Genomic DNA, 18,947 nt, shown 5'->3' with positions numbered 1-18,947 from the left:
TAAATAACTCATACAACTCAATACCAAACAAAACAATCTGATTTTAAAATGGGCAAATGACCTGAGTAGACATTTTCCCAAAGAAGACATATAGCTGGCTAACAGGTATATGAAAAGATGTTTGACATCACCAATCATCAGGGAAATGCAAATAAAAACTACAATGACATATCACCTCACACCTGTTAGAATAACTATTAACAAAAAGACAAGAGAGAACAAGCATTGGCAAGGCTGTGGAGAAAGGAGAACACTTGTGCAACTGTGGGAAAGTAATTTTGTACAGCCACTATGGAAAATATCATGGAGGTTTCTCAGAATATTGAAAATAGAACTACAATATGATCTAACAATTCTACTACTAGGTATGTATGTGAAGGAAATGGAAACACTATCACAAAGGATAATCTGCACCCCCATGTTCATAGCAGCATTATTCACAATAGCCAAGACACGGAAACAAGCTAGGTATCCATCAATACACGGATAAAGAAAATGTGATACACACACACACACACACTGGAATAGCATTCAGCTAAAAAGGAAGGAAATTCTGCCTCTTGTGACAGCATGGATGGACCTTGAGGGCATTACAATAAGCGAAATAATTCAGATAGAGAAAGTCAAATACTGTATATTTTTACTTGTATGTGGAATCTAAGAAAGCTGAACTCATGGACATAGAGGGTTGCTAGGAGCTGGGAATTGGAGGGGACAGGGGAGAGGAAATGAAGAGATGTCAGTCAAAAGGTACAAACTCCCAGCTACAAGATGAAAAAGTTCTGAGGTTCTAATATATAGTACGGTGAATATAATTAACAATACTGTATTATATACTTGAAAATTGTTGAGAGTAGATTTTAAAAGTTAACACCACCGAAAAACAAAAAAGGTAATTATGTGTTGGGATGAAGGGGGTTAACTAACTTTATGGTGGTACTCATTTTGCAATATATACATGTATCAAATCATCACCTTGTACATCTAAACTTACATGTAAGTTAATCATATCTCAAAAAAACTAGAGGAGAAAAAAGGAGACTTGATTGGTTGGGAATGATCATTAAGCACGCAAATGTGCTGAATAGGTAGTAAATGCGATACTGGGTCTTGCTCACATTTAGTGTACTTTGCCTTACACGCAGGCCGTGGTTAGGAATACCAAAGAAAGGGAATGGTAAATACCTAGCATGCTCTTACATAATGTCAGTTAACATTCAGGAAGATCCTTGATCTTGTATACTTTCAGCTGTAGTTAGCAGAAAATTCAGTGTTGGGCAAAGTCAACAGCAATGGTTTATACAGTATAGTATGGGTCAAACTGATAACAGAAGATTTCTAATCTGTTTCATGTAAAATTTTGTGTGCAATTAGCTAAGCACAGAAAAGTGTCTTGTTCAACCAGCTGCTTCCATATCCTTCTTACCTCCCAAGAAAAACTGCTTGAATATTCAAAGTCTCAAAACTGAATGCATCTTGAAGAGTTTGTGTCCAACATTTGGCAAATTTTATGAGACACTAATTTGGAGAGAAGTCCCTAATTTAGTCCTCAGATCTCAACGCTGCTTGCAGTTCTAGTGTTCTGATACGCAAAGCCAAACTGACAAAGTAGAATTTTGGACGTTTGGGAAATGTTTCTGACAGGAGACAATCTTCTTACTTGAAAGTGGTACTGAATCTATATTTATTACATGAAATAACATGAAATGTTAATGTCACTTTTTATAATAGGTTGTAAAGATAAATAAACAATGCTTGGTTTGTATTTTAAAATATTTGAAAAGCCTCTCTCACTCAAGTAAAATATTTCCCAATATTAAACAAAAACATCAGATATTCATTAGTGATAAAGCAAGCTACATAAATGAATTCAGTGTTGGTGGTGGAAGGCTTTCTTTAAATCTGATAATGTACTGTGACTATCTCAAACAGAAATAGTACATACAGCAAAATATTCCTTTTCCTGAGCTGAGGACATTTTTGTAATAAAATATGTTTCTTCACTGTCTTTTCACTTCCATTTACCACTCTAACCAACATAATCAGGAAAAATTTTTATATAACTTTAAAATGTCAGGTAAACAGATAAATGTAAAGTCAGTTATGTCTCTTAGATTATCCTCGTTTTATCAATTGCAAATCAAGCTTCCGAGTTCTAGTAAACATTATCACTTCTCTGCCTTATTTGCTGTGGTTCTACGGCGCGCAGCTAGGAATCTGGCATGTTTATTGTAGTTAAGCCCTTACTTCAGACGCAGCTCCAGGAAATGTGACTTTTTGTTTCCTTTGTGTCCCAAGATCTTTATCTGGGCCAATTAGGGACTGAAGTCTTAACTATTTCCAGTAATAACCGATGTATTTGCTCTGAGCCTCAGTTCCAAAACCTGGGTCCCCTACTCTTTCTGTCACCCCCTGGGACCACCCTGCTGCCTCGCCGCCATTCATCTACTCTCGCTTAATGCCGGCTTCCCGCCCAGAGGGTCTGCGCACGCGCGATTTTGCGCAGCGCGACGCTCGCTCTTTCTGCACAGGTCAGCCCTTCAACCCTGTACTCCGCGGTAAACTCCACAAAGTGTTTGGCACGGTGAGATTTCTCATGTGGGAACCGCTGATTTTCGACAGTGAACTCTATGCTGGAAATGAAGTGATCCATTACTCTCTTTTTACTATTTCCAAGGAGGATTAAGAAAAGGTAGGACCCACAAGCTTTTTAGAACGGGCACCACCTCGCCCTCCAGGGTACCCGATGTAGGTGGGGCAGGATGGGGAAGGTCCCCTCTATCCGTAGGCTTGTCCTCTTATCCTCGTCTGTTGATCCCTTCCTGTCACGTACCCATAAACTGCCCCTACCCCACACCCCCAGTGTCAAGCAAATATGTAGATATTACTCACACTGCTCCTGCACTGTTTGATAAAAAAGGGTTCCTTTTCTTATTGTGAAATATTTTATGCAGATATGATGGCCAGTGTGGGAGGTATAATAAGTCATAGTGAAGTGACCACCTGTCTGTACACACTGCTTTTAATAATAAATATTTCATGATCTGGTAATAAAATGCATACCAAACTTACCTACGCACAATTTTAAAAGATGAATGTAATGAAATAACGATAATATAAAGAGAAATAGAAAGAAAGCAGAATAGAGTAAAATAAAATATATTTCAATCTGTAATTGTTTGGACACATGTACGCTAGAGATCTCATGGAGCAGTTACATTTCTTACATGCTTACAATGAATGTTTTGGTATAGGATATATAAGATCAAGATCCATTCCATATGGGAACAGAGTCAAGGATGGACACTCGAATTAAATGAATAAATCAAGCCTAAAGTTTGGGTGAGTAATTACGGACCAAACTTACTAGTGTAATGGATAGGAAAAGCCAAAAAAAAACATGCAGGGATAACAGGCCGAGGCAAATTACAGACTGCTCAAGTGGAGAAAATGAGGTCAACCTCATCTCTCAAGTGACGTTCAGAGCTGTATTTGGAACTGTAGTGTTAAAATTATTTGCTTTGTTATAGCCGGGGATGCTGCCATAAGAGCACTATATCCTGAAACCCTTCTCAATTACAGATGTAGCTGGAAATGCTAGAATATATTGAGTGAGAAGTGCAGAATAAAACATTGAATAGTTTCAAGATGACGTCTTGATTCTGTTTAAGCTTCCCTCTGGATAAGGTCTGTTACATTACTGAGCTTTTAGAGTAATTTCTTGTAAAAAAATGTCTTAGTATTATCACATATTAAAATACTTCCAATTTATATTTGTAAGAGTTTAATTCAACAAGACATTCAGAAGTCCAGTACACTGCACTCCTAATCATGAGTTTCTGCCGTGCCCCAAAATGGGGCGTTACTACCCATGTTAAGAACTCTGAAGTCCCTGGTGTTCCTTTCCCCATCACACACCCCTACATCTCTGCGACCCTGGATTTTGCATTTGTAATTCCCTTGGTTTTCATTCAGTTTTAATATGCATGCATCATTCCTAAGAATATAATTAGTTTGGGATAATTATGAAATTTATATATATGTAGTATACTGCAGATTATTTTCTCACATCTTGCTTTGTGTAACACGTCATGTTTGTGAGAATCATCCATGTTGATGTGTGCTGCTCTAGTTAATTCCTTTTGAATGGCAGTGTTCTGTGGAATGAATGTAACGTGTACTTATTCTCTGTTCAATGGGCGTTTGGGTTATTTCGGGTTTTTTTTTTTTGATGTTATGAAAATACTGTTATTACCATTCTTTTACATGTCTTCTTATGCCCATACGTGAGAGTATCTCTAGGGTCACATGTAGGAATAAAATGCGTAGGTTTTGGAGTAGGCTCACGTCTAACTTAGAAGGTAATGCCAAGTGATTTTTTCAAAGTGATTGTACTAATTTACAGTCTCACCAGATGTTTATATGTGTTCCTATTGCTATACATCTCACCAGCACTTGGTATTACAAGACTTTTATTTTTGATAATATATGGGTGTGAAATGGTATCTTGTAGTTTCAATATTCATTTCACCAAGTACTAATGATATTGTCTTTTAAAATGAATATCAGCTATTTGAGTTTTGCCCTTTTGTGAAGGCTTGTTTATGTCTTTTGCTTATTTTTCTGTTGGATTTCTCACTGCTATTGAGTTCTTTGTATGTTTTGAATATGCATCCTTTGTTGTTTATGTGTTGTAAATACCTTCTCCCAGTGTTTGGCTTATCTTTTCATTTACCTAATGATGTCTTTTGATGGGCAGTAGTTCCAATTTTATCTAGTAAGGTAGATCAAACTTAAAAAAAATGATTATAATGTTTGTGTCTTTTTTAAGAAATCATTCCCTTCTGCAAGGTGATAAATTCTTCCTCCAATTTTTATTATAGTTTCAATCTTTTGGCTTTCCTATTTAAATTATGAACTCTTCAAGAACTGGTTTTTATGCAGTTATAAAGTAATCAATTGTCCCTTCAACATTTACTGAATATCATTCTTTCCTCTCTGATGTGCAGTTCATCACTGTCATATTAAGATATTACATATGAGTATATCTCTGTTTCTGCTTTCTATTCAACTGCGTTAGTCTGTAGTAGCTCTGTAGCAGTGACACACATTTTAAATACTAGAGCTTTTTAATATACCTTGACATTTCTAAGTTTCTTAAATATTCTACTTGAGAAGTATGTTAGGGAATTTTGGACCTTTGGTCTTCTCTATGCATTTTAGAATCCCTTTATCAAGTTCCATGCTAATATATCTTTGTTTATAGAAGTTCTATTTCGCTCTTTTTCAGATTTGTTCAGTCATATCTGATGGTCTCTTGTTCTTAATTCAAACTGAGAATTATTTCTTTTATCTCTTTAAATATATTAAACACATTTCTATTTTTTCGGTTGATATCAATATTTAAAGTCTCTGTAGATCTGATTCTTTGTTTCCACGGACTCACCCTGTTCATGTTCCTTTTTTTCCTTACTATATTTTGCATAGATCCGAGATGGGCCACAGCCTGGTCCCAGGACAAAGTTGGGGAGCAAGATGTACTGATTCTCTACAACTTCTCAGCTCCTGGGCTTGGATTCCAATGTGTGTTTTCTAGGTTTTGTTTTGGATATTCTTTGTTCAAATTTCAATGTGCTGATATAATTTCAAAATTATACACTATTAGATAGTTTGTTTTTCTCTTCTTTACTGTGAAATAGTACAAAGTAGTGATTAAGACTCTATTATCATGCCATCTGAATTCAAATCTGGACTTTACCAATTACTAGCTCTGCAAAATAAAATTTACCTATATGAGTCCAAGTTTCTCACATTATGTTAATATAAATATGGTTCAGTGGTATATTGGGCTATTGGTAGTAGTGAATGAGCAAATGCATGTGAAGAATGAATAGTGCTTAGTACATAGTAATAGCTCAATAAATATTCATTATCATTAGTACTGTTGTTCCTCCTTTAAGCCCAGCACTGAATCTTTCATATACTTGATATCAATAAGGAAGTGGATTGATTGACAGGCGCTGAATATCTGACTGTTGGATTACTTACTGGTAGCTGTAAATCCACTTCAGAAAGTGAAAATGAAGTACTGGCATGGGAAATGTTCAGTATACACTGTACAGACAAAAGAGGGCTACCTGTAGGCAGCACAGATATATACACTTGAGTGTGGTGGCTGTCTCAGGGAGGTCCTGCCCACATGATGGTGCTTTTCTCCTGCATTCCCAGGAGGTCTGAGGTATCAGGGCAGTGTGGAATGCAGCAGGGAGAAAGAATCATTTGGTCCTCGGTCCTCTGGAAAGTACATATGTTGTTGCAGTTATTTCTCCTGGGTATTGCTGTTAAATTCAATCTCAGAAGAATATATGAATCATCTTAGTCATCTTTCCCTAATTTTACATCCACAGAGATAAATTTACTCAAAGCATTTCCAGTGATTGATCCAGAAAGGAGTCTTTTGGAAATGTGAGCACACAGATAAACAAACCCTAGTCTTAGGTTATATTGTTTAGAAGAATGAGAGATAGTGTGTGTGATTTAAGAAATGTGCAATGAAGAAATGCCCATATTTTTCTTAGCCTAAATTTAAACATTTTAGATCAAGTTAAACTTGAAAATGTGATTTAAAAAAATCTTTTTTGTTCCTAAGAGAATCTTTTTCCTGATACTTCCTTTATGTTGGTTCTCCAGGAGCTACTTGCCATGTCACTACTCATTTCCTATAGTGTTTTGAAACTATAGGTCCTCCCTAAAGCAAAAAGAATTTCATAGCTCCCATTTTCTTTTTTCTTTTTTTTTTGCGGTACGCCGGCCTCTCACTGTTGTGGCCTCTCCCATTGCGGAGCACAGGCTCCGGACGCGCAGGCTCAGCGGCCATGGCTCAGGGGCCCAGCCGCTCCGCGGCATGTGGGATCCTCCCGGACCGGGGCATGAATCCGTGTCCCCCGCATCGGCAGGCGGACTCTCAACCACTGCGCCACCAGGGAAACCCCCCATTTTCTTTTTAACATCTTTATTGGAGTATAATTGCTTTACAATGGTGTGTTAGTTTCTGCTTCATAAGAAAGTGAATCAGCTATACATATACATATATCCCTATATCTCCTCCCTCTTGTGTCTCCCTCCCACCTTCCATATCCCACCCCTCTAGGTGGTCACAAAGCACCGAGCTGATCTCCCTGTGCTATGCGGCTGCTTCCCACTAGCTATCTACCTTACGTTTGGTAGTGTATACATGTCCATGCCACTATCTCACTTTGTCCCAGCTTACCCTTCCCCCTCCCCATGTCCTCAAGTCCATTCTCTACGTCTGCCTCTTTATTCCTGTCCTGCCCCTAGGTTCTTCAGAACCACTTTTTTTTTTCTTTTTTAGATTCCATATATATGTGTTAGCATACGGTATTTGGTTTTCTCTTTCTGACTTACTTCACTCTGACAGATTCTAGGTCCATCCACCTTGCTAAAAATAACTCAATTTCGTTTCCTTTTATGGCTGAGTAATATTCCATTGTATATATTTGCCATATCTTCTTTATCCATTCATCTGCCAGTGGACACTTCGGTTGCTTCCATGTCCTGGCTATTGTAAATAGAGCTGCAATGAACATTGTGGTACATGACTCTTTTTGAATTATGGTTTTCTCAGGACATATGGTATATGCCCAGGAGTGGGATTGCTGGGTCATATGGTAGTTCTGTTTTTAGTTTTTTAAGGAACCTCCATACTGTTATCCATAGTGGCTGTATCAATTTACATTCCCACCAGCAGTGCAAGAGTGTTCCCTTTTTTTCCACACCCTCTCCAGCATTTATTGTTTGTAGACTTTTTGATGATGGCCATTCTGACTGGTGTGAGGTGATACCTCATTGTCATTTTGATTTGCATTTTCTAATGATTAGTTATGTTGAGCATCCTTTCATGTGTTTGTGGGCAATCTGTATATCTTCTTGGGAGAAATGTCTATTTAGGTTTTCTGCCCACTTTTGGGTTGGGTTGTTTGTTTTTTATCATATTTAGCTGCATGAGCTGCTTGTAAATTTTAGAGATCAATCCTTTGTCAGTTGCTTCATTTGCAAATACTTTCTCCCATTCTGAGGGTTGTCTTTTCATCTTGTTTATGGTTTCCTTTCTTGTGCAAAAGCTTTTAAGTTTCATTAGGTCCCATTTGTTTATTTTTGTTTTTATTTCCATTTTTCTAGGAGGTGGGTCAAAAAGGACCTTGCTGTGATTTATGTCATAGAGTGTTCTGCCTATGCTTTCCTCTAAGAGTTTGATAGTGTCTGGCCTTACATTTAGGTCTTTAATCCATTTTGAGTTTATTTTTGTGTATGGTGTTAGGGAGTGTTCTAATTTCATTCTTTTACATGTAGCTGTCCAGTTTTCCCAGCACCACTTATTGAAGAGGCTGTCTTTTCACCACTGTGTATTCTTGCCTCCTTTATCAAAGATAAGGTGACCATATGTGTGTGGGTTTATCTCTGGGCTTTCTCTCCTGTTCCATTGATCTATATTTCTGTTTTTGTGCCAGTACCATACTGTCTTGATTACTGTAGCTTTGTAGTATAATCTGGAGTCAGGGAGCCTGATTCCTCCAGCTCCGTTTTTCTTTCTCAAGATTGGTTTGGCTATTCGTGGTCTTTTGTGTTTCCATACAAATTGTGAAATTTTTTGTTCTAGTTCTGTGAAAAATGCCATTGGTAGTTTGATAAGGATTGCATTGAATCTGTAGATTGCTCTGGGTAGTATAGTCATTTTCACAGTCTTGATTCTTCCAATCCAAGAACATGGTATATTTCTCCATCTGTATCATCTTTAGTTTCTTTCATCAGTGTCTTATAGTTTTCTGCATATACGTCTTTTGTCTCCTTAGGTATGTTTATTTCTAGGTATTTTTTTTTGTTGCAGTAGTAAATGGGAGTGTTTCCTTAATTTCTCTTTCAGATTTTTCATCATTAGTGTATAGGAATGCAGGAGATTTCTGTGCATTAATTTTGTATCCTGCTACTTTTCCAAATTCATTGATTAGCTCTAGTAGTTTTCTGGTAGCATCTTTAGGATTCTCTATGTATAGTATCATGTCATCTGCAAATAGTGACAGCTTTACTTCTTCTTTTCCGATTTGGATTCCTTTTTTTCTTTTTCTTCTCTGATTGATGTGGCTAAAACTTCCAAAGTATGTTATATAATAGTGGTGAGAGTGGACAACCTTGTCTTGTTCCTGATCTTAGTGGAAATGGTTTCAGTTTTTTACCATTGAGAACGATGTTGGCTGTGGGTTTGTCATATATGGCCTTTATTATGTTGAGGTAGGTTCCCTCTATGCCTACTTTCTGGAAGGTTTTTATCATAAATGGATGTTGAATTTTGTCAAAAGCTTTTTCTGCATCTATTGAGATGATCATATGGTTTTTCTCCTTCAATTTGTTAATATGGTTTATCACATTGATTGATTTGCGTATATTGAAGAATCCTTGCCTTCCTAGGATAAAGCCCACTGGATCATGTTGTATGATCCTTTTAATGTGCTGTTGGATTCTGTTTGCTAATATTTTGTTGAGAATTTTTGCATCTATGTTCATTAGTGATATTGGCCTGTAGTTTTCTTTCTTTGTGACATCTTTATCTGGTTTTGGCATCAGGGTGATGGTGGCCTCATAGAATGATTTTGGGAGTGTTCCCTCTGCTATATTTTGGAAGAGTTTGAGAAGGATAGGTGTTAGGTCTTCTGTAAATGTTTGGTAGAATTTGCCTATGAAGCCATCTGGTACTGGGCTTTGGTTTGTTGCAAGAATATTAATCACAGTCTCAATTTCAGTGATAGCTCCCATTTTCTTTCAGCGCTCAGATCAACTGGAAATTTTCTTCAGGTTTATCATACACTACTACTGTTAAAGTGTTCATTAACACATTGAATCAGGCCTCTTGGTAGAAAATTATTACAAATCTACTTATTAGACATTTAAGACATTAAATGACTTTTACTTAGTTTTATTCCTATTAATGACTCAGCTTATTATACCTGAACAATTTTTAAATCCCTTTTAAAAAAAGTCTTTGCAGTTTCTTAAAAATCTACTTAAATTTCCAATGTTTAAGCATACTGTTCTGGTTCATCTTTAACTTATACATGTCACACACATTGCAAAGACATTTGCAAGATAAGATTTTTCTAGAGATATTTTGTTTGTGAAAACAGCATTAGAGAAGGCTAATTTTGCAGTAGTAAATTGCCAAATATTGTGTCTCACTTTCTCCCCCATTAATTTGACTGGTTTGATTGTGCTGCTGTATTCCTATCCCCTTAAGTAGTGGGAAAAGTCTTTTTAGTTCTCCCAGGACAAAGACTGGATTTGAGATTTATACCTGAGTCTGGGCTTAAATTCCAAGAGGGCTGGAACCTAGCGATGAAGGGGTGACATCCTGAAACTCACTTCTCTGTTAAAAACTTCTTAGATTTGAAGGAAGAAAGAAATGACTTTTAAAGGAATTTTATATATATATATATATATATATGTTTTTCTTTTTTTGGCTGCGTTTGGTCTTCATTGCTGTGCACGGGCTTTTTCTAGTTGCAGCGAGCAGGGGCTACTCCTCATTGCAGTGTGCAGGCTTCTCATTGCAGTGGCATCTCTTGTTGCAGAGCTTGTGCTCTAGGCGCACAGGCTTCAGTAGTTGCATCATGTGGGCTCAGTAGTTGTGGCCTGTGGGCCCTAGAGCACGTGGACTTCAGCAGTTGTGGCACATGGGCTCAGTAGTTGCAGCGTGCAGGCTCTAGAGCGCAGGCTCAGTAGTCGTGGCTCACGGGCTTAGTTTCTCCTTGGCATGTGGGATCTTACCAGGGAAGTCCCAGCAATGATATATTTTGATTGAATTCTTAAAACTGCATTGATTTTCACTCACAAGAGAGCTTACCATTCATTTAAATTTATCATTTTTGTTAAATGATGACTAAATATGTTGTTCTTACTAAAATAAATATTTGCATTATGAGTTAGTCTTGAAAGTGAGAAAAGACTGAGAAAAGAGACTGTCAATAGGACACAGAAATGTATTAGAGTGATTCTATAATTGATCACAGTGTATTCTAGTGACCTCTCTGCAGTGTTGCCTACAGTTTTCTTGCCATACTTAGGTTGGAATTTTTCTAAGATCATGTTTATCCATTGTCAGTTCATGACTCTCACTCATCCCTTCTGCAGTCTACCTCAGGACTCACCTATACAAAGAGGATGCCATTGTAATTATTTTTCCCAGGTACCCCAGTGTGGTAAAGTAGTATATTTAAACATTGACTGCAATCTGCAGTAAGAAATACATTTTATTTCACAACGGCATATACACATATATGTGTACTCACCTACTGCAACTGAAACAGAATGTCAAGAAACAGTGGACACTTTTACTACTTAAAAACTTCAAGATATTTGTATTTAATTAAAAATGTACGTTGGGACCCAATAACTTAATTTAATGATCCATAGTTTGAAAAATACTATTCTAAAAGATGTCTACATAAGAAAAATATACATGTAAGTCCTATTTTTCACCTTTCTTAATTAATGAAAACTTATATTGTTGCCAATCAGAGCATAAGATAGTCAGTTTTTCCACACTAAGGTGATAAATCTCATCCCCAAACAAAGAAAGCTCTCATTTTCATTTCTGTTATGCTCTGTGGAATAAGAAGGTCATCCTGTTGACCCAATACTTTCTCTCCAGACTCCAGGTTTGAACTATTTTCCTATAGGTTGTGAGTGAAGTATCTCTTGGGTCTTTTATAGTTGGAAAAAATACATTCACTCGACACTTAGAGTTTACTTATTGCTTTATAGGCCTTGTGTGAAAATTTTCTGCATTCAGCTACAGGGCACATAAGGGGAAATAGAAATCTGCAGAGGAAAAGTCATAAAGAAAAGGATAAACTCCTTACATTTATATTGTGTGTATCAGTTTTTTTTGGTTGTAATGAAGAAGAAAATACAAATCTGTCTCCTGTGTGTTTTTGAAAGCTAAATCGCTGATGATTTGACAATGCTGCAGGAGCTATTACCAGCCAGTCAGACTCAGTTATTGGCTGTTTCATTAAGGTTTTGCTATTTCATGAGATGAAATTGACCCCAAGGATAGGAAGTGCTTTTCACAGTTAGGTCACTGGGTTGGCGAAAAGAGCATGAAACCATTGTATAACTTCCCATCTCATGGCTCATCCAAGTATGCTTAGAATTTAAGGCAGGGGTTCTCTCTCACTTTTCTCCTTTTTGGTTTTTAACTTTTTTAGCACAAAAGAAAAAAATAGTAGGTTTAAATGCCTAAGATATAAAAAGCTTAAAACCAAAGTTATATTAGGTAAGTTCGTACAGCATCATGGCTCTGTACCATTTTGAATAAAAATCAAAGCAAAAGATTTAGAAATTCACCCTTGACCAGAAGTGAGAAGGGAAAGAAGTGATGCCACCTGGAGTCTTTAACTATTCAAGTCCCCAATAACAACCAGCATCAGCTCTTCCATTGTTATACCTAGGATCAATTTCTCTGAAGACATTCAACTTCGAGAGTGGAAATAAAGATAATAAGAATAATATTTAAACTTTATTGAAATAGCTTGCAAATTATGAACAGCATTTGGTTAGGAACCAGAATACCCAGGAATTTTGCAGGATATCATACAAATGGATTTTCTTTTTTTTGGACTTTCTTGCAAAAATACCACTTAAGGTAGACATAATTTGTATTGACCTTCTCATTCTGTTCATCTTGGGACTGTGCAATAACTATCATGTAATATTTGAAATACAGACAATTTTCCTTTCACTGTAATGGAAGTTTTCAGAGTTTCAGAATTGACTCTAAATTTATACATTTTCAAGAAAATAGGAGCATTCAGTGTTTCAATTTGATAAAGCTTGTCATAAAATGGAATGTCCTTTCTTATAAATGAGAAGACAGTGCAAACATGAAAAAAAAGCACAGTAATCCTTTCTGAGCCATTGCAGATTTATCTTACTGATTTAAATAAGTAGCATAAATCCCAGTCAGTTTACCTGGAGCTTTCATCACAGACTCTTCATTGCTGAATCTTCAGGCACTCTGTACTGTGATGGGACTCAACCTTGACATCAGAGATCTGCTTCAACCTTAAGCCCAGATAATTCCACATTACTGACACTATTTAATTAGTACTCCTCTCCTATCTTCTATTCTCTCCCATACATACTAGTAACCTCTTGAGACTCTTGCTTAATCCACCTTCTCACTACTTACTCCCTTCTCTACCAAACCTTTTAGCTCTAGCTTCTGCAACCCCTATGGCACACTAAAAGTACCCTAGTTACTAAACCTTTTCACACAATACGATTTTAATTTTTGTTGCCCTAGGTAAACCCTGTCCTTCCTTGTGAATACAAATGCACCTGGAGCATTTCAGATAGAAGTATTCATTCTCTCAATACATCATTTGTGGTGGGTTGAATGATGCCTCCACCCTACCCGCTGAAGATGTCCACATCCTAATACCCAGCACTTGGGGCTTATGTTACTCTACATGGTAAAAGAGACTTTGAAGATGTATTAAGTTATGGATCTTGAGCTGGAGATATAATCTTAGATTATCTGGGTGGGTCTAATAATAACTACAGGGGTCCTTATAAGAGGGGGCAGGAAGATAAGTGTCAGATAGAAAGAAGTTATAAGAAATGAAGCAGAGAGGAGAGAGGAGAGAAGATGCTATGCTTTTGGCTTTGAATGTAGAGGAAAGGGCCATGAGTCAAGAAATGCTGGTGGTCTCTACAAACTAGAAAGAGCAAGGGAACAGGTTCTTCCTAGATCTTTGAGAAAAATTACAGGCCTGCCAACATCTTGATTTGAGCCCAGTGAAACTGATTTCAAATGTCTGACTTCAAGAACTGCAAGACAATAAGTTTGTGTTGTGTTATGTCACTAAATTTCTGTGTTTTGTTATAGCATCGGTAGGAAACTAAAACACCATCACTCACCAACTTTTGTGGCAAAAAGCTCCCCCCTATGAGGTTTATGACTTCTGTTTATAAATCCTTAAACTCCCAGTTTCTTGTCACAATTACAGAAGACGCTGACACCTTGCTCTCCTGCATCTCTCGCTCTCCCATCCTCCCAGAAGTCCACCATCTTTGTTCTGCTCTGGATTTTGTCTCCAAGAACTACTATTTACTTCCCTTACCTAACTTCAGTATTCATTCCGGAACCCATGCTTGATCGCCTAACCTCCCTTAATTCCTTTGGATCCTCATCCTTCTGCTACATCTATCTTGTAAATCCTCAGCCTAGAATTAATCTCACTGTCTGCGTTTTATAGCTGAGCTGTTGAGGATTGCTAGAATAAAACTCCTCAAATATATAGACTCCTCGATACAAATTCATGGTCTCCATGGTTAACCAGGTCCTTAAAAACTGGTCATGACTCACTTTATGTGGCCTCAAAGAGCTCTGTCTCTCATTATCATTAATGACTGTGCTAAATCGTCATAACTCTTTTAAAACCTCTACAGAAACAGTTTTTTTAACTTGTGACAGGTGACCTTAACTTTTACCTTATAGATAAAAGTGAGGTCTCCACTTAGTGCTACCTATAAGGTATGTAGGGCCCAGGAAAAATAATATTTTGTAAGATCCATATTGTTAGAAATTCATTGGATTTAAAAAAAAATTACAACATTAATGGAGCCATGTGAGATTTAGTGATTATCAATGAAGATTTAGAATAGTGAGTAGAGTCATCTGTGTATTTGCTTATTGTCCAATCAGTGCATGAGAAAAGTCTTCATAAGTTCATCTATGTGTTTTTCTTGAGATGGTTTCAATTACCACCTGTAAATAGGTGATTCTCAAATCCATATCTTCAGTCCCAATCTCCCTACTCATCTTTTCCAGGCCTCCAAATACCAGCAGACCTGCTGTTTCTATTTGCAAATCTTATAGCCATTTCAAATTTAACATGTTCTAAAACGATTGCATTCTATTTCTCCTTTATCATCTACTCCTGCTATATTCCTTGTCTCATTTAATTGATCAAATCACTGAAGCCAGAAATCTTAGTGTTATGGATATTTTTTGCTTCCATTTATCCCACATATTTATATGTCCACATACATACATATTTTAATATATATATTTTAGTATATGTATTAATATATACATTATTTTAATATATATAAAACCAATTTAATTTAACTTTTGTAGCATTTCTTCAGTTTCTTCAACCTCTTTTTTTATATCTACAACCATTGCTCTGGTTTAGGTTCTCATTTCCTCTTACCTTGAATTTATAATACCTTTTCACTGAAGTCTAACATACAGACAGAAAAGTACACATATCATTAGTATATGGCATAGTTAATTTTACAAAGTGAACACACTCATGTAACCAGTGCTTATGAATATGCAGCTGTACAATGGGTATAGGAGAGACTCTGTCTGGATCCCAAAGGATTCTCTGGGATGCTGCCTAGTAGTTCTAACTCCATTGTAAAATTACAGCAACCAAAGAAATGCAGAATCACTGAGAATTCAGACACTTTAGATCTTTCAGGAATAAAGATTTTTATTAACTTACCAATGTGTAAACACTGGCCATCCGAGGCCTTGGTTGTGTGTGTGTGTGTGTATGTGTATGTGTGTCTTAACTAATTTTTTTCTCTTTATCACCCCTTACTATTTTATATAACGTTGATGGTAGTTAACTTTAAAATTTAGTTGTTAAGTAACAGAATATTCAGAGAAAACTGTAACTAAATTGGAGGTACAATTAACAACACCCAGAAACAGATACTGCAACTTCTTTAGGGCCATAGATACAATGACTATTGAGATGTCATGTGTCTTCACTTCTGGGAGAGGGCGGGTGGGAGTGTCCTTCTAAGCAGGATAGTTGTGGAACTTGTTTTGTTATTGATAGATGTTTAAATGTATGTTAAAAGGTGTGTAAAAGGGATTCTGAGTAGTCAAAAGGGTAGACCATGCTGGTTCTTACGCTGTTGCATCTCACTCAAACCCATCTTTCTGTACTCAGTCTTGTGATGCTACAAGGGGGACCCTGCAAACCACATTTCTTCTTTGTCACTGGCTCCTCAGGAGACTGCATGTAGGGAGCATGAGAGGGAGACTGAGAGGTTGGAGGAGGGAGAAGGGACCTGCTTCTTCTGTTTGCTTTCTTTTTCTGTCAGCATCACTCCAACAATGGCCCCTTAGTCTGGGAATGACAGTTCCATTGTAGTTTTGCCTACACTTCCTAAAAACAGACTCATCGTGCCCTCCTCTTACCCGATATGTACATATTTCCTTAGCCAGCTGGCACTATTTCCTCTGCATGAGCTTCACAAGGTCTCTTCTTTCAAACCTGTGTCAGTTTTATGTTGCAATGATTTTAACCTCTTCCCTTTCTCCTCTCGGTTTTTGAGGTTAAAAACTCCTTTCAGCAGTTATTGCATTTGTAATCCGTTCATCCTGCTTTCCTTCTGTATTTCCTTTTTCTTTTTTTTTACTATTTTTCAAATTTCTATTAAAATATTTTTTAATCCATTTTATTTAGGTATTATTTGCATTTAATAAAATTCATGCACCTTTACTGTGCTGGTCAGTTATAGTTCACTAGTGAATTTACCCATGTAACTACCATTGCAACCAAGATATAGAATATTTCCAACACCCCCCACAGCTCCTCTCTTCCCTGGCAGTAAATTGTCATCCACTGTGAGCTTTAGGCAGCCTTTGATCTTTTTCCACTACATATTCACTTTTTCTGCTCTGAAACTTCATGTGAATGGAGTCATACAGTATATGTTTGTGTCCGGATTCTTTTGCTCCTAATAAATCTTTGGCAATTTATACATATTTTGTACTTCCTAATAGTCGATTCCTTTTTATTGTCAAGTAGTATTCCATTGAGTGAATATACCAACATTTGTTTATTCATTTACTTGTTGATAGTAATAATTTGAATTATTTCCAGTTTGGTGTGACTATGATTAAAATTGCTTTAAGCATTCATATTCAAATCATTTTATATGCATATATTTTCATTTGTCTTGTGTAATTCCTAGGAATGGATTGCTATATCACATGGTAAATATATGTTTAATTTTATAAGAAACTGCTCAACTATTTTCCAAAGTAAAAAACAAAATGGATTTACGCTCCCAGAATTCTGGTTGTTACACATCTTCATCAACCACTGATCTTGTCATTTTTTAAAAATTAATCATTCAATGAGTGTGTAGTGGCTTATCATTGTGGTTTCACTTTTTTATTTCCCTAATGACCAACGATGCTGAGCCTGTTGTGGTCACTGTTAGCCATTTCTGCATCTTATTTTGTGAAGTACTCCTTAAAACCATTTGGCCATTTAAAAAATTGAGTTGTTTGTCTTCTTCTTATTGAGTTGTGAAAATTCTTTCTAGATATTAGTACTCTGTCAGATATACACATTATGAATATTTTATTCCCTGTCTGAGGCTTGCCTTTTTAATATCTAAATGACATCTTTCCAGGAGCAGATGTTTCTAATTTGAATGAAATAGTTTATCAAAAAATTTTTTTTTGTTTTATGGTTAGTGCTTTCTATATTCTAGAAATCGTTGTCTAATTAATGTAATGAAGATTTTTTATCTTGTTTTTTTTTTTTTCGGAAGATTTTAGTTTTAGATCTATGATTCACTTTGAGTTTGTTTCTTTTTTTCTTCTTTGTGGTGTTGTGACGGTTGAGTTTATTTTGCTAATGAATATTCAATTGTCCCTATAACATTTGTTAAAAAAGCTGTACTTTCCCACTGATTTTCCTTGGTATCTTTGTTGAAAATTAATTGATTGTGTATGTGTGGCTCTATTTCTGAACTGTTTATTACTTTCCATTGATCTATGTGTCTGTCCTTACACCAATACTGTACTGTCTTGGTTACTACAGCTTTATAGTAAACCTTTGAATCAAGTAAGTGTCAGTCCTCCAACTTGGTTCTTTTTTTTCAAAATTGTTTTGGCTATTATAGATTTTTTGCATTTCCATATAAATTTTAGATCTAATATGTCAATTTCTACAAGAAAAAAAACCTGTTGGGGCTTTGTTTGTGATTGCATTAAATCTATAGACTAATTTGGGCAAAATTGACATTCCTAACAATATTGACTCTTCCTATCCTTGGAGGTAATATATTTGGCCATTTCTTTAGTTCCGATTGAATATTTCTTAGAAACGTTTAGTAGTTTACCTTGTACAGGTTCTGCACACATTTTATTAAAAATTGCTAGGTATTTCATGTTTCTGATGCTTGTGTCATACAACTTATCCAACCCACTTTTAAATTTAGTAGCATTTTTTCCCCCAATTCCCCAGGCTTTTCTACATACATGAACATGTTGGCTGCAATTAAAGATTATTATATACTTTACATGTTCCAATTTGTATACATTCATTGTTTTTCTTGCCTTATTACACTGGATAGAACCTCAGGTACAATATTAAATAAAGTGATTAAAACAGACATCCTTGGCTATTTCCCAGTCTTAGAGAAAAGGTGTTTATATTTTAACCATTAAGTATGATGTCACCTGTAGGTTTTTCATAGGTGCTGTGTTAGTTTTCTAGAGCTGCCAGAGTAAATTACCACAAATTTTGTGCTTAAAACAACAGCAGTTATTCTCTCAAAATCCAAAGGCCAAAAGTCTGAAATCAGGATGTCATCAGGGTCATGTTCTCTTCCTAATTCAGTATGACCTTACCTTAATTAATTACATTTATTGATACAAATACTCTATTTTCAAATAAGGTCACATTCACAGGTGGTAGGGATAAGGAGTTCAGCATATCTTTTGGGGGAGGGGTTCACAATCCAGTGCACAATAAGTTTCTTTTATTAGATGAGGAAGTTCTCTTCCATTCCTAGTTTTCTGAGGGTTTGTATTATGAATGGGTATGGCCTTT

This window comes from Phocoena sinus, chromosome 4 (assembly GCF_008692025.1).
Source record: "Phocoena sinus isolate mPhoSin1 chromosome 4, mPhoSin1.pri, whole genome shotgun sequence".
Classification (NCBI taxonomy): Eukaryota; Metazoa; Chordata; class Mammalia; order Artiodactyla; family Phocoenidae; genus Phocoena; species Phocoena sinus.
This window is presented reverse-complemented; position numbering follows the sequence as displayed.